This window comes from Lolium perenne, chromosome 2 (genome assembly GCF_019359855.2).
Source record: "Lolium perenne isolate Kyuss_39 chromosome 2, Kyuss_2.0, whole genome shotgun sequence".
Lineage (NCBI taxonomy): Eukaryota > Viridiplantae > Streptophyta > Magnoliopsida > Poales > Poaceae > Lolium > Lolium perenne.
In genome coordinates, this window is record NC_067245.2 from 284735686 (window position 1) to 284758150 (window position 22465).

A 22465-nucleotide genomic window follows, 5' to 3' on the forward strand; every position below is an offset into this window, starting at 1 on the left:
CATGGATTATCATTGCATTACATATGTTTCAACCAAGTGTCACAAAGGGGTACCTCTATGCCGCATGTACAAAGGTCCAAGGAGATAGATCGCATTTGATTTCTCGTTTTTGATAAATCTCAACTACGGACATCCATACCGGGACAACATAGAAAACAGATAATGGACTCCTCTTTAATGCATAAGCATTCAACAACAAATAATATTCTCATAAGAGATTGAGGATTAATGTCCAAACTGAAACTTCCACCATGATTCATGGCTTCGGTTAGCGGCCCAATGTTCTTCTCTAACAATATGCATACTCAAACCATTTGATCATGATAAATCACCCTTACTTCAGACAAGACAAACATGCATAGCAACTCACATGATATTCAACAAAGGTGTAATAGTTGATGGCGTCCCCAGAAACATGGTTACCGCTCAACATGAAACTTATAAGAAATAAGATACATAAGCTACATATTCTTCACCACAATAGTTTTTAAGGCTATTTTCCCATGAGCTATATGTTGCAAAGGCAAGGAATGAAATTTTAAAGGTAGCACGCAAGTAATTTACTTTGGAATGGCAGAGAAATACCACATAGTAGGTACGTATGGTGGACACAAATGGCATAGGTTTTGGCTCAAGGTTTTGGATGCACGAGAAGTATTCCCTCTCAGTATAAGTCTTTGGCTAGCAAGGTTGTTTGAAGCAAACACAAGTATGAACCGGTACAGCAAAACTTACATAAGAACATATTGCAAGCATTATAAGACTCTACACTGTCTTCCTTGTTGTTCAAACACCTCACCAGAAAATATCTAGACTTTAGAGAGACCAATCATGCAAACCAAATTTCAACAAGCTCTTTAGTAGTTCTCCACTAATAGGTGCAATCTACATGATGCAAGAGCTTAAACATGATCTATTTGAGCAAAACAATTGCCAAGTATCAAATTATTCAAGACAATATACCAATTACCACATGAAGCATTTTCTGTTTTCAACCAAATAACAATGAACGAAGCAGTTTTCAACCTTCGCCATGAACATTAAAAGTAAAGCTAAGAACACCAGTGTTCATATGAACGAGCGGAGTGTGTCTCTCTCCCACACAAAGAATGCTAGGATCCGATTTTATTCAAACAAAAACAAAAATAAAAACATACAGACACTCCAAGTAAAGCACATAAGATGTGACGGAATAAAAATATAGTTTCACTAGAGGTGACCTGATAAGTTGTCGATGAAGAAGGGAATACCTTGGGCATTGATACGTCTCAAACGTATCTATAATTTCTTATGTTCCATGCTACTTTATTGATGATACTCACATGTTTTATACATACTTTATGTCATATTTATGCATTTTCCGGCACTAACCTATTAACAAGATGCCGAAGAGCCAGTTGCTGTTTTCTGCTGTTTTTGGTTTCAGAAATCCTACAAAGGAAATATTCTCGGAATTGGACGAAATCAACGCCCAGGGTCTTATTTTTCCACGAAGCTTCCAGAAGTCCGAAAGGGAAACGAAGTGGGCGACGAGGCGCCGACACAACAGGGCGGCGCGGCCAAGGCTTGGGCCGCGCGGCCCTGGCGTGTGGGGCCCTCGCGTCGCCCCCTGACCTACCCTTCCGCCTACAAATAGCCTTCGTCGCGAATACCCCAGTACCGAGAGCCACGATACGGAAAACCTTCCAGAGACGCCGCCGCCGCCAATCCCATCTCGGGGGATTCAGGAGATCGCCTACGGCACCCTGCCGGAGAGGGGAATCATCTCCCGGAGAACTCTTCATCGCCATGATCGCCTCCGGATTGATGTGTGAGTAGTTCACCCCTGGACTATGGGTCCATATCATTAGCTAGATGGTCGTCTTCTCCTCATTGTGCTATCATTGTTGGATCTTGTGAGCTGCCTAACATGATCAAGATCATCTATTTGTAATGCTACATGTTGCGTTTGTTGGGATCCGATGAATATGGAATACTATGTTATGTTGATTATAAATCTATCATCTATGTGTTGTTTATGATCTTGCATGCTCTCCGTTGCTAGTAGAGGCTCTGGCCAAGTCGTTACTTGTAACTCCAAGAGGGAGTATTTATGCTCGATAGTGGGTTCATGCCTCCATTAAATCTGGGACAGTGACAGAAAGTTCTAAGGTTGTGGATGTGTTGTTGCCACTAGGGATAAAACATCAATGCTTTGTCTAAGGATATTTGTGTTGATTACATTACGCACCATACTTACTACAATTGTCTGTTGTTTGCAACTTAATACTGGAAGGGGTGCGGATGCTAACCCGAAGGTGGACTTTTTAGGCATAGATGCATGCTGGATAGCGGTCTATGTACTTTGTCGTAATGCCCAATTAAATCTCACACTACTCATCATAATATGTATGTGCATTGTCATGCCATCTTTATTTGTCAATTGCCCAACTGTAATTTGTTCACCCAACAGGCTATTTCTTATCAGAGAGACACCACTAGTGAACTGTGGACCCCGGTCCATTCTTTTACATCGAATACAATCTACTGCAATACTTGTTCTACTGTTCTTTGCAAACATCATCATCCACACTATACATCTAATCCTTTGTTACAGCAAGCCGGTGAGATTGACAACCTCACTATCACGTTGGGGCAAAGTATTTTGGTTGTGTTGTGCAGGTTCCACGTTGGCGCCGGAATCCCTAGTGTTGCGCCGCACTACACTCCGCCACCATCAACCTTCAACGTGCTTCTTGACTCCTACTGGTCCGATAAACCTTGGTTTCTTACTGAGGGAAACTTACTGTTGTACGCATCACACCTTCCACTTGGGGTTCCCAACGGTCGCGTATTGTATGCGTGTCAAGCTAAATTTCTGGCGCCGTTGCCGGGGAACGAAGAAAAGTTACACCACAGAGATTTGTAACTCCCACATCAATTGCGCGCCAGCAAAGCTAAATTTCTGGCGCCATTGCCGGGGAGATCAAGACACGCTGCAAGGGGAGTCTTCCACTTCCAATCTCTTTACTTTGTTTTTGTCTTGCTTTACTTTATTTTATTTACTGCTTTGTTTGTTCTCTATATCAAAATACAAAAAAATTAGTTACTTGCTTTACTTTATTTACTATCTTGTTTGCGTTCTCTATATTAAAAACACAAAAAATTAGTTACTTGCATTTATTTTATTTAGTTTGCTTTATTTACTATTGCTAAAATGGGTACTCCTGAAAATACTAAGTTGTGTGACTTCACAAGCACAAATAATAATGATTTCTTATGCACACCTATTGCTCCACCTGCTACTACAGCAGAATTTTTTGAAATTAAACCTGCTTTACTAAATCTTGTTATGAGAGAGCAATTTTCTGGTGTTAGTTCTGATGATGCTATTGCCCATCTTAATAATTTTGTTGAACTTTGTGAAATGCAAAAATATAAGGATGTAGATGGTGACATTATAAAATTAAAATTGTTTCCTTTCTCCTTAAGAGGAAGAGCGAAAGATTGGTTGCTATCTTTGCCTAAGAATAGTATTGATTCATGGACTAAATGTAAGGATGCTTTTATTGGTAGATATTATCCTCCTGCTAAAATTATATCTTTGAGAAGTAGCATAATGAATTTTAAGCAATTGGATAATGAGCATGTTGCCCAAGCATGGGAAAGAATGAAATCTTTGGCAAAAATTGCCCTACCCATGGACTGGCTACTTGGATGATCATCCAAACATTTTATGCAGGATTGAATTTTTCTTCGCGGAACCTATTGGATTCAGCTGCTGGAGGTACTTTTATGTCCATCACTCTAGGTGCCGCAACAAAGCTTCTTGATAATATGATGATTAATTACTCTGAATGGCACACGGAAAGAGCTCCACAAGGTAAGAAGGTAAATTCTGTTGAAGAAACCTCCTCCTTGAGTGACAAGATTGATGTTATTATGTCTATGCTTGTGAATGGTAGATCTAATGTTGATCCTAATAATGTTCCTTTAGCTTCATTGGTTTCTCAAGAAGATCATGTTGATGTGAACTTCATTAAAAATAATAATTTCAACAACAATGCTTATAGGAATAATTCTGGTAACAACTATAGGCCATATCCTTCTAATAATGGTAATGGTTATGGTAATTCTTATGGGAATTATTACAACAATAATAGGAGTGTACCCCTGGTCTTGAAGCCATGCTTAAAGAATTTATTAGTACACAAACTGCTTTTAATAAATCTGTTGAAGAAAAGCTTGGTAAAATTGATATTCTTGCTTCTAAAGTTGATAGTCTTGCTGCTGATGTTGATCTTTTAAAATTGAAAGTTATGCCTAATAAAAATAAATATATTAAGTCATTTGCTACAGCAAACGCTATCCAAGTTCGAATTAATGAAAATATTAGATTGATGGCTGAATTGCGTGCTAGGTGAGAAAAAGAAGAAAATGCTAAAGAGAATAATGTAGCTAAAGTTTGGACTATTACAACCACTAGTAATGATAATGTTTCACATGTTGCTACACCTCCCACTATCAATGGTAAAATAATTGGTGTTGGCAATGTTTCTACTCCTAATGCAAAGCGTGCAAAACTGCTCAAATCGTTAAAAGCTCAAAACTGCTTGTGATAAAACTGCTGAATTTTTTTCACATATTGGGGACAATGATCCCATTGCTTTAGATCATAATGGTTTAGATTTTGATGATTGTCACATCTTTGAAGTTATAAAGTTCTTACAAAAACTTGCTAAAAGTCCTAATGCTAGTGCTATAAATTTGGCCTTTACAAAACATATTACAAATGCTCTCATAAAAGCTAGAGAAGAGAAATTAAATCGTGAAACTTCTATTCCTAGGAAGTTAGAAGATGGTTGGGAGCCCATCATTAAGATGAAGGTCAATGATTTTGATTTAAATGCTTTATGTGATCTTGGTGCAAGTATTTCCGTTATGCCTAAGAAAATCTATGATATGCTTGACTTGCCACCATTGAGAAATTGTTATTTGGATGTTAATCTTGCTGATAATTCTACAAAGAAACCTTTGGGGAGGATTGATAATGTTCGCATTACGGTTAACAATAAACTTGTCCCCGTTGATTTTGTTGTCTTGGATATTGAATGCAATGCATCTTGTCCCATTATTTTGGGAAGACCTTTTCTTCGAACTGTTGGTGCTATTATTGATATGAAGGAAGGTAATATTAAATATCAGTTTCCTCTCAAGAAAGGTATGGAACACTTCCCTAGAAAGAGAATGAAGTTACCTTTTGATTCAGTCATTAGAACAAATTATGATGTTGATGCTTCATCTCTTGATAATACTTGATACACACTTTCTGCGCCTAGCTGAAAGGCGTTAAAGAAAAGCGCTTATGGGAGACAACCCATGATTTTACTTCTGCACTTTTATTTTATATTTGAGTCTTGGAAGTTGTTACTACTGTAGCAATCTCTCCTTATCTTAATTTTGTTGCTTTGTTGTGCCAAGTAACGTCTTTGATAGTAAGGTTCATACCAGATTTGGATTACTGCACAAAAACAGATTTCTTGCTGTCACGAATTTGAGTAGTATTCTCTGTAGGTAACTCAGAAAAATCTGCCAATTTACGTGAGTAATCCTCAGATATGTAAGCAACTTTCATTCAATTTGAGCATTTTCATTTGAGCAAGTCTAGTGCCCCTGAAAAATTCGTCTTTACAGACTGTTCTGTTTTGACAGATTCTGCCTTTTATTTCGCATTGCCTGTTTTGCTATGTTTGATGGATTTCTTTATTCCATTAACTTTCAGTAGCTTTGTGCAATGTCCAGAAGTGTTAAGAATGATTATGTCACCTCTGAACATGTGAATTTTTTATTATGCACTAACCCTCTAATGAGTTTGTTTTGAGTTTGGTGTGGAAGAAGTTTTCAAGGATCAAGAGAGGAGGATGATACAATATGATCAAGGAGAGTGAAAGCTCTAAGCTTGGGGATGCCCCCGTGGTTCATCCCTGCATATTTTCAAGAAGGCTCAAGCATCTAAGCTTGGGGACGCCCAAGGCATCCCCTTCTTCATCGACAAATTATCAGGTTTCTCTAGTGAAACTATATTTTTATTCTGTCACATCTTATGTGCTTTACTTGGAGCGTCTGTATGTTCTTGTTTTGTTTTGTTTGAATAAATTGGATCCTAGCATTCATTATGTGGGAGAGAGACACGCTCCGCTGTTGCATATGAACACATATGTTCTTAGCTTTATTCTTAATGTTCATGGCGAAGGTTGAAACTGCTTCGTTAATTGTTATATGGTTGGAAACAGAAAATGCTACATGTGGTAATTGGTATAATGTCTTGAATAATTTGATACTTGGCAATTGTTGTGCTCATATAGATCATGTTTAAGCTCTTGCATCATATACTTTGCACCTATTAGTGAACAAATACATAGAGCTTGCTAAAATTTGGTTTGCATGATTGGTCTCTCTAAAGTCTAGATATTTTCTGGTAAGGGTTTGAGCAACAAGGAGGACAGTGTAGAGTCTTATAATGCTTGCAATATGTTCTTATGTGAGTTTTGCTGTACCGGTTCATACTTGTGTTTGCTTCAAACAACCTTGCTAGCCTAAGCCTTGTATTGAGAGGGAATACTTCTCGTGCATCCAAATCCTTGAGCCAAAACTATGCCATTTGTGTTCACCATACCTACCTACTACATGGTATTTTCTGCCATTCCAAAGTAAATTGCTTGAGTGCTACCTTTAAACAATTCAAAAGTTATTACCTCTTATTTGTGTCAATGTTTTATAGCTCATGAGGAAGTATGTGGTGTTTATCTTTCAATCTTGTTGGGCAACTTTCACCAATGGACTAGTGGCTTCATCCGCTTATCCAATAATTTTGCAAAAAATGCTGGCAATGGGGTTCCCAGCCCCAATTAATTAACCTTCATAATTTTACAAAAAAAATAGACACTCCTCCATGGTATGTGATTGTTGGACGGCACCCGAGGATTCGGTTAGCTATGACTTGAGAAAGCAAAGGTGTGGAGGAGTGTCATCTAAATAAAACTAAAATAAAAAGACACTCCTTCATGGTATGAGATTGTTGGCACGCACCCGAGGATTCGGTTAGCCATGGTTTGTGAAAGCAAAGGTTGGAAGGAGTGTCACCCAAAAATAAAAAAAATCATGGGAGCCGCTCTTTGAAAGTCTGTCTGGCAAGGGGGTTAGAATGCCCACTACCATTCATTGACAACAACAAACACCTCTCAAAACTTTACTTTTATGCTCTCTCTATGTTTTCAAAATAAAAGCTCTAGCACAAATATAGCAATCCATGCTTCCCTCTGCGAAGGGCCATTCTTTTACTTTTATGTTGAGTCAGTTTACCTACTTCTTTCTATCTTAGAAGCAAACACTTGTGTTAACTGTGCATTGATTCTTACATGCTTGCATATTTGCATTCATAATATTACTTTGCATTGACAACTATCCATGAGATATATATGTTACAAGTTGAAAGCAACAGCTGAAACTTAATCTTCCTTTGTGTTGCTTCAATGCCTTTACTTTGAATTTACTGCTTTATGAGTTAACTCTTATGCAAGACTTATTGATGCTTGTCTTGAAAGTACTATTCATGAAAAGTCTTTGCTATATGATTCAGTTGTTTAACCATTGTCTTCACCATTGCTTCGAATTGCTGCATTCATTACATATGCTTACAATAGTATTGATCAAGATTAACATAGCATGTCACTTCAGAAATTATCTTTGTTATCGTTTACCTACTCGGGGACGAGTAGGAACTAAGCTTGGGGATGCTTGATACGTCTCAAACGTATCTATAATTTATTATGTTCCATGCTACTTTATTGATGATACTCACATGTTTTATACATACTTTATGTCATATTTATGCATTTTCCGGCACTAACCTATTAACAAGATGCCGAAGAGCCAGTTGCTGTTTTCTGCTGTTTTTGGTTTCAGAAATCCTACAAAGGAAATATTCTCGGAATTGGACGAAATCAACGCCCAGGGTCTTATTTTTTCACGAAGCTTCCAGAAGTCCGAAAGGGAAATGAAGTGGACACAACAGGGCGGCGCGGCCAAGGCTTGGGCCGCGCGGCCCTGGCGTGTGGGGCCCTCGCGTCGCCCCCTGACCTACCCTTCCGCCTACAAATAGCCTTCGTCGCGAATACCCCAGTACCGAGAGCCACGATACGGAAAACCTTCCAGAGACGCCGCCGCCGCCAATCCCATCTCGGGGGATTCAGGAGATCGCCTACGGCACCCTGCCGGAGAGGGGAATCATCTCCCGGAGGACTCTTCATCGCCATGATCGCCTCCGGATTGATGTGTGAGTAGTTCACCCCTGGACTATGGGTCCATATCATTAGCTAGATGGTCGTCTTCTCCTCATTGTGCTATCATTGTTGGATCTTGTGAGCTGCCTAACATGATCAAGATCATCTATTTGTAATGCTACATGTTGCGTTTGTTGGGATCCGATGAATATGGAATACTATGTTATGTTGATTATAAATCTATCATCTATGTGTTGTTTATGATCTTGCATGCTCTCCGTTGCTAGTAGAGGCTCTGGCCAAGTCGTTACTTGTAACTCCAAGAGGGAGTATTTATGCTCGATAGTGGGTTCATGCCTCCATTAAATCTGGGACAGTGACAGAAAGTTCTAAGGTTGTAGATGTGCTGTTGCCACTAGGGATAAAACATCAATGCTTTTTCTAAGGATATTTGTGTTGATTACATTACGCGCCATACTTAATGCAATTGTACGTTGTTTGCAACTTAATACTGGAAGGGGTGCGGATGCTAACCCGAAGGTGGACTTTTTAGGCATAGATGCACGCTGGATAGCGGTCTATGTACTTTGTCGTAATGCCCAATTAAATCTCACACTACTCATCATAATATGTATGTGCATTGTCATGCCATCTTTATTTGTCAATTGCCCAACTGTAATTTGTTCACCCAACATGCTATTTCTTATCGGAGAGACACCACTAGTGAACTGTGGACCCCGGTCCATTCTTTTACGTCGAATACAATCTACTACAATACTTGTTCTACTGTTCTCTGCAAACATCATCATCCACACTATACATCTAATCCTTTGTTACAGCAAGCCGGTGATATTGACAACCTCACTATCACATTGGGGCAAAGTATTTTGGTTGTGTTGTGCAGGTTCCACGTTGGCGCCGGAATCCCTGGTGTTGCGCCGCACTACACTTCGCCACCATCAACCTTCAACGTGCTTCTTGACTCCTACTGGTTCGATAAACCTTGGTTTCTTACTGAGGGAAACTTACTGCTGTACGCATCACACCTTCCACTTGGGGTTCCCAACGGTCGCGTGCTGTACGCGTGTCAAGCTAAATTTCTGGCGCCGTTGCCGGGGAACGAAGAAAAGTTACACCACAGAGATTTCTAACTCCCACGTCAACTGCGCGCCAGCAGGCATCCCCAAGCTTAGATGCTTGAGTCTTCTTGAAATATGCAGGGATGAACCACGGGGGCATCCCCAAGCTTATACTTTTCACTCTTCTTGATCATATTGTATCATCCTCCTCTCTTGACCCTTGAAAACTTCCTCCACACCAAACTCAAAACAAACTCATTAGAGGGTTAGTGCATAATCAAAAATTCACATGTTCAGAGTTAACACAATTATTCTTAACACTTCTGGACATTGCCCAAAACTACTGAAAGTTAATGGAACAAAGAAACCTATTCAAAAATAGCAAAAGAGGCAATGTGGAATAAAAGGCAGAATCTGTCAAAACAGAACAGTTCGTAAAGACGAATTTTTTAGAGGCACTTAACATGCTCAGATGAAGAAGCTCAAATTGAATGAAAGTTGCGTACATATCTGAGGAACACGCATGAAAATTGGCAGATTTTCTGAGTTTCCTACAGAGAGACCTACTCAAATTCGTGACAGATAGAAATCTGTTTCTGCGCAGAAATCCAAATCTAATATCAACCTTACTATCAAAGACTTTACTTGGCACAACAATGCAATAAAATAAAGATAAGGAGATGTTGCTACAGTAGTAACAACTTCCAAGACACAAATATAAAACAAAAATTGTTGTAGTAAAATAATGGGTTGTCTCCCATAAGCGCTTTTCTTTAACGCATTTCAGCTAGGCGCAAAAAGTGTAAATCAAGTATTATCAAGAGATGAAGCATCAATAGAGGGGTTTGGAGTTTTCTCAACTATGCATTGTATATTGTCTATGTAAGGAACTCCTCTTTCGTTACTCTTAGGCTTACTATCCTCATCAAACAAATTTTCAGGAACAAGCCAAGCATAGTTATTTTCTAGAGCTCCATGCATTCCTAGGAGCTTACTAGGTATCGGTACCTTAATCTCCCCCTCACAATTGAATTTATTAGTGTACTTTAGTCTATCTTTTTCCATCTTTTCAAGTGTTTTTGCAAAATTCAGTATAAAAGCCAAGCCTCTTATGCTTAATAAAAACTTTCCTAGCTTCTTTAGCTATATCACCAAATTCTCTAAGAAGAATTTCTAAAACAAAATCTCTCTTTTCTCCTATTTCCATATCAGAGAGTGTAAGAAACATGTGTTGCATTATAGGGTTGAGATTAACAAATCTAGCTTCCAACATGTGTACTAAAGAGGCAGTAGCACTTTCATAAGTAGGAACAAGTTATACCAAGTGTCTATCTTCAAAATCTTTAACTGTACTAACATGAGTGAAAAATGCTTCTATATTATCCCTTCCAATGATAGACCCATGCGGCCATGCCCCACTGGCATATCTTTAAGAGTGAACTTAGAGGAAAGCATGATGAAATAAACAAAAGGTAAATAAAGTAAATGCAAGCAACTAATTTTTTTGTGTTTTTGATATAAACAAAGCAAACAAAACAGAAAATAAAGTAAAGCAAGTAACTAATTTTTTTGTGTTTTTAATATAGAAAGCAAACAAAGCAGTAAATAAAATAAAGTAAAGAAAGACAATAAACAAAGTAAAGAGATTGGATGTGGGAGACTCCCCTTGCAGCGTGTCTTGATCTCCCCGGCAACGGCGCCAGAAATTTAGCTTGATGACGCGTGAAGCACACGTTCGTTGGGAACCCCAAGTGGAAGGTGTGATGCGTACAGCAGCAAGTTTCCCTCAGTAAGAAACCAAGGTTATCGAACCAGTAGGAGATGAAGGCCACGTGAAGGTTGTTGGTGACGGAGTGTAGTGCGGCGCAACACCAGGGATTCCGGCGCCAACGTGGAACCTGCACAACACAATCAAAATACTTTGCCCCAACTTAACAGTGAGGTTGTCAATCTCACTGGCTTGCTGTAAACAAAGGATTAAACGTATGGTGTGGAAAATGATGTTTGTTTGCAATGAGCAGCAGAGAACAATGATTGCAGTAGATTGTATTCGGATGTAAAAAAATGGACAGAGGTCCACAGTTCACTAGTGGTGTCTCTCCAATAAGAAATAGCATATTGGGTGAACAAATTACAGTTGGGCAATTGACAAATACAGAGGGCATAACAATGCACATACATATCATGATGACTAATATGAGATTTACTTAGGGCATTACGACAAAGAACATAGACCGCTATCCAGCATGCATCTATGCCTAAAAAGTCCACCTTCGGGTTAGCATTCGCACCCCTTCCAGTATTAAGTTGCAAACAACAGACAATTGCATTAAGTATGGTGCGTAATGTAATCAACACAAATATCCTTAGATAAAGCATTGATGTTTTATCCCTAGTGGCAACAGCACATCCACAACCTTAGAACTTTCTGTCACTATCCCAGATTCAATGGAGGCATGAACCCACTATCGAGCATAAATACTCCCTCTTGGAGTCACAAGTATCAACTTGGCCAGAGCCTCTACTAGCAACGGAGATCATGCAAGATCATAAACAACACATATATGATAGATTGATAATCAACTTGACATAGTATTCCATATTCATCAGATCCCAACAAACACAACATGTAGCATTACAAATAGATGATCTTGATCATGATAGGCAGCTCACAAGATCTAACATGATAGCACAATGAGGAGAAGACAACCATCTAGATACTGCTATGGACCCATAGTCCAAGGATGAACTACTCACACATCAGTCCGGAGGCGATCATGGTGATGTAGAGTCCTTCGGGTGATGATTCCCCTCTCCGGCAGGGTGCCAGAGGCGATCTCCTGAATCCCCTAAGATGGGATTGGCGGCGGCGTCTCAGTATGTTTTCTCGTATCATGGCTCTCAGTGATAGGGTTTTCGCGATGGAGAGTATAAGTAGGCGGAAGGGCAGAGTCGGAGGAGTCACGTGGGCCCCACCCCATAGGTCGGCACGGGCCCCATGCTGGCCGCGCCGCCCTATGGTGTCGGCGCCCCGTGGCCCCACTTCGTATCCTCTTCGGTCTTCTGGAAGCTCCGTGGAAAAATAAGACTCTGGGCTTTCGTTTCGTCCAATTCCGAGAATATTTCCTGTGTAGGATTTCTGAAACCAAAAATAGCACAAAACAAGAACTGGCGCTTCGGCATCTTGTTAATAGGTTAGTGCCGGAAAATGCATATAAATGATGTAAAGTGTATATAAAACATGTGAGTATTGTCATAAAACTAGCATGGAACATAAGAAATTATAGATACGTTTGAGGCGTATCACGGCCTCTTCCGCTTTTCCGCCTCGACGTCAAGCATGTTCTAGAGAGACGCAATGATCAGCAAATGCTACCGAATGTCGTTGTCGAAGGCTTGCTTGTCCTCCAGCAGTTAGAAAAGTATCTCGTCGTCGTTATCCATGTCTGAAGCAAAATTAATAGTTAAAATTAAGTTGCGGCTGACGAGGCAATAAACATTGACCTATCGCGCCTACCTGACTAGGCGTCGAACACCTTCTGTGCGCGGAGGTGGGGCGGATTTGCCGCCGCGTTCTGGGATGCGTTGGAGAAGCGGCGGCGGCGAAAGGCCGGCGAGAGAGCCAGCCGCCACGATGGTACCCGACTCAGAAGAGATCTATCGTCGAAAGGGCCGGCAAATCGAGCGGCATCGGAGGGGTGGGAGGCGCGACGAGAAATAAAAGGCGTGAACTAACCATTATGGAAGTGGTCGCCTAATACGTTGCAACCGTATCTATAATTTTTGATGCTCCATGCTTGTTTTACACCAATTTGTATATGTTTTGCTCACACTTTGTTGCACTTTTATATATTTTGCGGCACTAACCTATTAACAAGATGCCAGAGTGTCAGTTCCCTATTTTCTGCTGTTTTGTATTTCAGAAAAGTTGTACAAGAAATATTCTCGGAATTGGACGAAACAAAAGCCGAAGTCAATATTTTACCATAACGAAGTCAAAGTCTTGAGGGGGTCGAAGAAGAGGCGCAGGGCGGCCAGACCATGCCTTGGCGCGGCCTGGCCTGGGCCCGCGCCAAGGGGTGGTGTGGGCCCCCCCTAGCCTCCACCGACCTTGCCCCTCCGCCTATTTATTCACGATCTAGGGAAAAACCTAAACACCTGAGCCTCTATCCACGTAAAGTTTCATCGCGGCCGCTGTCAACACCCGGATTTTTAAGTCCGGATGCCTATTATGTCATACATCGCAATCCCAGGAATATTGTTGTTGCGAGGCATAATAGTTAAGTATCACAGTCATCATTCATTACAAACCATAAGTCTTACAAATTTGGAATCACATGATCCATATTACACGAATAGTTGATCTATTGATCAACAAACAAACACAAGTTCATAGTTCAACATAGCGGAAGCGTAAGATACAAGGACTCTCTAGTCCACAGGCCAACGCTTGACGTCGGAAGACGCTTAGTTGTCGTAGGCATCCTGCTGGTCATCTCCTTGGTCATCTTCATACTCTGGCCATTTGAATAGCCAGGGACAAAGCCGTGAGTACTTTAAGTACTCGCAAACTAATACTAATGTAAGTGCTAGACATTCTAGTATGGTTTGCTAAGCTCTAGTTTATTTGCATAAAGCTAGTTTTAGTTCACGAAGTTTGAGAAAAAGCTTATTCAAGTGCTAACTAACTCAAGGGGGAACATTAGTGTCATTCCCACCATTCAAGTGGTGATTTCAATTCAATTCACCACAAGTCATTTCACCATCATCTTTCAACATCGTTTTCAAAGATATGACATCGGAAACTGTATGGCCTTTCCAACCGTCTGTAACCGTGGACGCGGCTATTCGAATAGGTTTACACTCTGCAAAGGTTGCACACTTGTGCCACAACATTTGATTTCATCCGTCGGGATTACCCCGAATAATCGTAACACAGTACGCGGATCATCAACCATAACCTTTCACTTACAAATCCTAGTATGAGCACCTCTCCCCATGAGCTTGGCCTCCCAGTGAAGACCAACTGTCAACCTGGGAACTGCACAGGGCTTGGGCCGGACATTCACCTCATTTCGCATCATATCATATCAGTTCTTTTGTGGTAGAGGCAGCTTTCGGCATAACCCCGATGACGCTTGTTTAGAGGGAACCCATACTAAGACGCGTAAACTTCCAGTTAAGCCCTACCCATAATCAGGTATTGTGGGGGTACTTAATAATTGGAAAGGTATCGCATTCAAACCAACATCATTGTTTATCAAAAATCACCATCTTCTCTTGTTCACATTCACCCTCAAAAATCATTCAATGGAATGCATCATCATTCCAAAGTTTCAAATCCATTTAAAAATCACATTGTTCCCATCTAGAGTAGTCAAGTTTTATTTCATTAGCACTAGCTCTAAATCATGAGGGGTGCTATCTTGCTTTGCTTGGAAGAGACTAACTCACTACTCTAGTAACCAACTTGTACTTTGACCAAAGTTAACTATAAAAGTAACTCATTTAGAAAACAAGTAAAAACTTGTAGTGTAAAAACTTGGGATAGGCTTATGTAAGATAAGATAAGAATCATGGTGCCTTGCCCCAAAAGGGCTTTGCACTTTGCAAGAATAATAGCTTGCCTTGGTAGTTCTCAAACTGTTCCTCCTCCTCCTCCTCTTGGTAGCAACCTTCTTCTTCGGCGTACTCTCCGGTGCTACCGTCTAAATTTGAATACGAGTATAATTACTCACTAATTCAATGGCTATTCCATACATCACATATAACACACAAACTACTCTATGCACACAAATAAATTAACTAGGGTGCATGGGTTGTGGGGTTTAAATAGAATTCACTTCTTTGCATTTCATATGTAAATGATAGTTTCCATAGGGTTCTTGAGAAATAATTTCCTCTCATTGAAATCTTCTTAAGATTTAATTTCTCAAACAATCATGTATGAACTCATATTGACCTAAGTCAAATGTTCATCATCATCATTTGTGAAAATGATTTAAATGAGGTAGATCACCTCATACTATTTAAATAACACTATATTTGATTTAATTCTCAAGTAATTCATATAAGAGAGTTTGGAACCAGGGGTCCAAACATCCCATGAATTCATGTGAGACAAGTTTAAATGAAGTGTAAGACTCCACATAATTTACTTTAATAGTTTTGGACAATATCAACTAGTTAAACTAGCCATAATATCCATTCATTAAACTATGGCATGATCATACAAAGTGACCACACCATTTTATTGCATAAACAATTAGTGTAAGTCAAATGTGAGCTATTAGAGTTGGAATTAACTTAATATCTATTTTGGTTGAATTTTAAGAATTATTCGAATAGGGAAAAGTCCCTGTCTTGTTATTTTTATCACATTAATTCTACAAAGAATCTGGTCATGGGACCAGTGGCATTGGCTAGATAATTTCTCTAGCTTTCCAACCATATAAAGTTCATCAAATTTGGTTTAGCCAATTTAATTCTATTGAATTTCAAAGTGGCAGCAGTATTGAAATTTATTTGCAATAATTAAACTGGATTTGAATTTAACAGGCCGGCGGGAAAACTAGTTGGGCTAAAAGATTTGAAAACGGCCCAAGGCCAGCCCAGCCACGGTCCAGTGCCGCGCGGGTTGCCTGACAGCGGGTCCCGCATGTCAGCGGCTTTTAAACGCCGAAGCGGTACCGATCAATGGGGGGCGTTGGATTAGAAGGGGATCGGAGGGCCGTGGTTCATCGTCGTCTCCGACGAGAACCCGACGGTGCGGCGGCGGCAGTAGGGGGTGGGAGAGCTTACGGCGGCTCCAGCAAGGGATGGCAATATGCGCGAGGTAGATGTGGACGACGGCGGTTCTCCTGGTACCGGCGGCGTCGCCTGAGGTGGCTCCAATCGTCGGCGAGCTTCCGCGGCGGCGTGCGGCAGTGAGGTAGAAATTGGGCGGCTCTGGTGGTCAATGTGGAGCGGCGAGGTGGCTGGGAGATCAAGGAAGGAGAGGGAGGAGTGGTGGTGTGAAGGAATCGACGAGGCGATGCCTCCTTTTATAGGCGAGCGAGTGCCCGAGGCTCTGCGGCGAACTCGACAAGGGCGCGGCGTCTCCATTGGTCTAGCGAGCTAGGCGAGGGCACGGTGGTGTTCCTGGCGTCACGGTGGTCCTCTGGGTGGCGACAGGTAGGGTAGGCGGTGCCTAACGCAGTCGGGGCGTCGCGGGTTCTGGCGCGTCTACGGCGGCTTTTCTTCTCCGTCTCCGGTGGCGGTGGCCAGGGGTCGTGGTCGCGCGAGTGTCTGCGAGCTGCGTGGCGACGCGGCGATGCTCAACCCGCAGCTAAGTGGTCCAGGGAGTGTGCGAGGTGGCTGATACGTCTCCAACGTATCGATAATTTCTTATGTTCCATGCCACATTATTGATGTTATCTACATGTTTTATGCACACTTTATGTCATATTCGTGCATTTTCTGGAACTAACCTATTAACAAGATGCCGAAGTGCCAGTTGCTGTTTTCTGCTGTTTTTGGTTTCAGAAATCCTAGTAAGGAAATATTCTCGGAATTGGACGAAATCAACGCCCAGGGGCCTATTTTTCCACGAAGCTTCCAGAAGTCCGAAGACGAAACGAAGTGGGGCCACAGGGTGCCCAAACCCTAGGGCGGCGCGGCCCCTTGGCCGCGCCGCCCTGTCATCCGGGGCCCCTGTGCCCCTCCCGACTTGCCCTTCCGCCTACTTAAAGCCTCCGTGACGAAACCCCCGCACCGAAAGCCACGATACGGAAAACCTTCCAGAGACGCCGCCAACGCCGATCCCATCTCGGGGGATCCAGGAGATCGCCTCCGGCACCCTGCCGGAGAGGGGAATCATCTCCCGGAGGACTCTACGCCGCCATGGTCGCCTCCGGTGTGATGTGTGAGTAGTCTACCCCTGGACTATGGGTCCATAGCAGTAGCTAGATGGTTGTCTTCTCCCCATTGTGCTATCATTGTCGGATCTTGTGAGCTGCCTAACATGATCAAGATCATCTATCTGTAATTCTATATGTTGCGTTTGTTGGGATCCGATGAATAGAGAATACTTGTTATGTTGATTATCAAAGTTATATCTATGTGTTGTTTATGATCTTGCATGCTCTCCGTTATTAGTAGATGCTCTGGCCAAGTTGATGCTAGTAACTCCAAGAGGGAGTATTTATGCTCGATAGTGGGTTCATGTCTCCGTGAATCTGGAGGGGTGACAAGAACCTCTAAGGTTATGGATGTGCTGTTGCCACTAGGGATAAAACATTAGTGCTATGTTCAAGGATGTAGTCACTAGTTACATTACGCGCAATAATTAATGCAATTGTCTGTTGTTAGCAACTTAATACCGGAGGGTTCGGATGATAACCTTGAAGGTGGACTTTTTAGGCATAGATGCAGTTGGATGGCGGTCTATGTACTTTGTCGTAATGCCCAATTAAATCTCACTATACTCATCATGATATGTATGTGCATGGTCATGCTCTCTTTATTTGTCAATTGCCCAACTGTAATTTGTTCACCCAACATGCTGTTCGTCTTATGGGAGAGACACCTCTAGTGAACTGTGGACCCCGGTCCAATTCTCTTTACTGAAATACAATCTACTGCAATACTTGTTCTACTGTTTTCTGCAAACAATCATCTTCCACACAATACGGTTAATCCTTTGTTACAGCAAGCCGGTGAGATTGACAACCTCACTGTTTCGTTGGGGCAAAGTACTTTGGTTGTGTTGTGCAGGTTCCACGTTGGCGCCGGAATCCCTGGTGTTGCGCCGCACTACATCCCGCCGCCATCAACCTTCAACGTGCTTCTTGACTCCTACTGGTTCGATAAACCTTGGTTTCATCGAGGGAAACTTGCTGCTGTACGCATCACACCTTCCACTTGGGGTTCCCAACGAGCGTGTGCTTTACGCGTCATCAAGCTAAATTTCTGGCGCCGTTGCCGGGGAGATCAAGACACGCTGCAAGGGGAGTCTCCACTTCTCAATCTCTTTACTTTGTTTTTGTCTTGCTTAGTTTTATTTACTACTTTGTTTGCTGCACTAAATCAAAATACAAAAAATTAGTTGCTAGTTTTACTTTATTTGCTATCTTGTTTGCTATATCAAAAACACAAAAAAATTAGTTTACTTGCATTTACTTTATCTAGTTTGTTTTATTTACTGTTGCTAAAATGGCCAACCCTGAAAATACTAAGTTGTGTGACTTCACAACCACAAATAATAATGATTTCTTATGCACACCTATTGCTCCACCTGCTACTACAGCAGAATTCTTTGAAATTAAACCTGCTTTACTGAATCTTGTTATGCGAGAGCAATTTTCTGGTGTTAGTTCTGATGATGCTGCTGCCCATCTTAATAATTTTGTTGAACTATGTGAAAAGCAAAAATATAAAGATGTAGATGGTGATATTATTAAACTAAAATTGTTCCCTTTCTCATTAAGAGGAAGAGCTAAAGATTGGTTGCTATCTCTGCCTAAGAATAGTATTGATTCATGAACTAAATGCAAGGATGCTTTTATTGGTAGATATTATCCCCCTGCTAAAATTATATCTTTGAGGAGTAGCATAATGAATTTTAAACAATTAGATACTGAACATGTTGCTCAATCTTGGGAAAGAATGAAATCTCTGGTTAAAAATTGCCCAACCCATGGACTGACTACTTGGATGATCATCCAAACCTTCTATGCAGGACTAAATTTTTCTTCGCGGAATTTATTGGATTCAGCTGCTGGAGGTACCTTTATGTCCATCACTCTTGGTGAAGCAACAAAGCTTCTTGATAATATGATGATCAACTACTCTGAATGGCACACGGAAAGAGCTCCACAAGGTAAGAAGGTAAATTCTGTCGAAGAAACCTCTTCCTTGAGTGATAAGATTAATGCTATTATGTCTATGCTTGTGAATGATAGGACTAATATTGATCCTAATAATGTTCCATTAGCTTCATTGGTTGCACAGGAAGAACATGTTGATGTAAACTTCATTAAAAATAATAATTTCAACAACAATACTTACCGGAACAATTCTAGTAACAACTATAGGCCATATCCTTATAATAATGGCAACGGCTATGGTAATTCTTATGGGAATTCTTACAACAATAATCGGAGTTCACCCCCTGGACTTGAAGCCATGCTTAAATAATTTATTAATACACAAACTGCTTTTAACAAATCTGTTGAAGAAAAGCTTGGGAAAATTGATATACTTGCTTCTAAAGTCGATAGTCTTGTCATTGATGTTGATCTTTTGAAATCAAAAGTTTTGCCTAATGAGAATCATCATAATAAAATTGTTACTACAGCAAATGCCATCCAAGTTAGAATTAATGAGAATATAAGATTAATGGCTGAACTGCGTGCTAGGTGGGATAGAGAAGAAAATGAAAAACTAGCTAAAGAGAAGAATGTAGCTAAAGTTTGGACCATTACCACCACTAGTAATGCTAATGCTACACATGTTGCTGCACCTCCTACTAATACTAATAAAAGAATTGGTGTTAGCAATGTTTCCACTTCTAATGCAAAGCGCGAAAAACTGCTCAAATCGCTAAAACTGTTGAAACTGCCTGTGATAAAGCTGCTGAAATTTTTTCCAACATTGGGGATGATGATCCCATTGCTTTAGATTATAATGGTTTGAATTTTGATGATTGCCACATCTCTGAAGTTATAAAGTTCTTGCAAAAACTTGCTAAAAGTCCTAATGCTAGTGCTATAAATTTGGCTTTCACACATCATATTACAAATGCTCTCATAAAAGCTAGAGAAGAGAAACTAGAGCGCGAAGCCTCTATTCCTAAAAAGCTAGAGGATGGTTGGGAGCCCATCATTAAGATGAAGGTTAAAGATTTTGATTGTAATGCTTTATGTGATCTTGGTGCAAGTATTTCTGTTAAGCCTAAGAAAATTTATAATATGCTTGACTTGCCACCGCTGAAAAATTGTTATTTGGATGTTAATCTTGCTGATCATTCTACAAAGAAACCTTTGGGTAAAGTTGATAATGTTCGTATTACCGTTAACAATAACCTTGTCCCCGTTGATTTTGTTGTCTTGGATATTGAATGCAATGCATCTTGTCCCATTATATTGGGAAGACCTTTTCTTCGAACTGTTGGTGCTATTATTGATATGAAGGAAGGTAATATAAAATATCAATTTCCTCTCAAGAAAGGTATGGAACACTTCCCTAGAAAGAGAATGAAGGTACCTTTTGATTCTATTATGAGAACAAATTATGATGTTGACACTTCGTCTCTTGATAATAGTTGATGCACACTTTCTGCGCCTAGCTGAAAGGCGTTAAAGAAAAGCGCTTATGGGAGACAACCCATGTTTTTACCTACAGTACTTTGTTTTTATTTTGTGTCTTGGAAGTTGTTTACTACTGTAGCAACCTCTCCTTATCTTAGTTTTGTGTTTTGTTGTGCCAAGTTAAGCCGTTGATAGAAAAGTAAGTACTAGATTTGGATTACTGCGCAGTTCCAGATTTCTTTGCTGTCACGAATCTGGGTCTACCTCCCTGTAGGTAGCTCAGAAAATTAAGCCAATTTACGTGCATGATCCTCAGATATGTACGCAACTTTCATTCAATTTGAGCATTTTCATTTGAGCAAGTCTGGTGCCATTTTAAAATTCGTCAATACGAACTGTTCTGTTTTGACAGATTCTGCCTTTTATTTCGCATTGCCTCTTTTGCTATGTTGGATGAATTTCTTTGATCTACTAATGTCCAGTAGCATTATGCAATGTCCAGAAGTGTTAAGAATGATTGTGTCACCTCTGAATATGTTAATTTTTATTGTGCACTAACCCTCTAATGAGTTGTTTCGAGTTTGGTGTGGAGGAAGTTTTCAAGGATCAAGAGAGGAGTATGATGCAACATGATCAAGGAGAGTGAAAGCTCTAAGCTTGGGGATGCCCCGGTGGTTCACCCCTGCATATATTAAGAAGACTCAAGCGTCTAAGCTTGGGGATGCCCAAGGCATCCCCTTCTTCATCGACAACATTATCGTGTTCCTCCCCTGAAACTATATTTTTATTCCATCACATCTTATGTGCTTTGCTTGGAGCGTCGGTTTGTTTTTGTTTTTGTTTTGTTTGAATAAAATGGATCCTAGCATTCACTTTATGGGAGAGAGACACGCTCCGCTGTAGGATATGGACAAGTATGTCCTTGGTTTCTACTCATAGTATTCATGGCGAAGTTTCTCCTTCGTTAAATTGTTATATGGTTGGAATTTGAAAATGATACATGTAGTAATTGCTATAAATGTCTTGGGTAATGTGATACTTGGCAATTGTTGTGCTCATGATTAAGCTCTTGCATCATATGCTTTGCACCCATTAATGAAGAAATACATAGAGCATGCTAAAATTTGGTTTGCATATTTGGTTTCTCTAAGGTCTAGATAATTTCTAGTATTGAGTTTGAACAACAAGGAAGACGGTGTAGAGTCTTATAATGTTTTCAATATGTCTTTTATGCGAGTTTTGCTGCACTGGTTCATCCTTGTGTTTGTTTCAAATAAGCCTTGCTAGCCTAAACCTTGTATCGAGAGGGAATACTTCTCATGCATCCAAAATACTTGAGCCAACCACTATGCCATTTGTGTCCACCATACCTACCTAATACATGGTATTTTCCGCCATTCTAAAGTAAATTGCTTGAGTGCTACCTTTAAAATTCCATCATTCACCTTTGCAATATATAGCTCATGGGACAAATAGCTTAAAAACTATTGTGGTATTGAATATGTAATTATGCACTTTATCTCTTATTAAGTTGCTTGTTGTGCGATAACCATGTTCACTGGGGACGCCATCAACTATTCATTGTTGAATTTCATGTGAGTTGCTATGCATGTCCGTCTTGTCTGAAGTAAGAGAGATCTACCACTCTATGGTTAAGCATGCATAATGTTAGAGAAGAACATTGGGCCGCTAACTAAAGCCATGATCCATGGTGGAAGTTTCAGTTTTGGACATATATCCTCAATCTCAAATGAGAAAATTATTAATTGTTGTTACATGCTTATGCATAAAAGAGGAGTCCATTATCTGTTGTCTATGTTGTCCCGGTATGGATGTC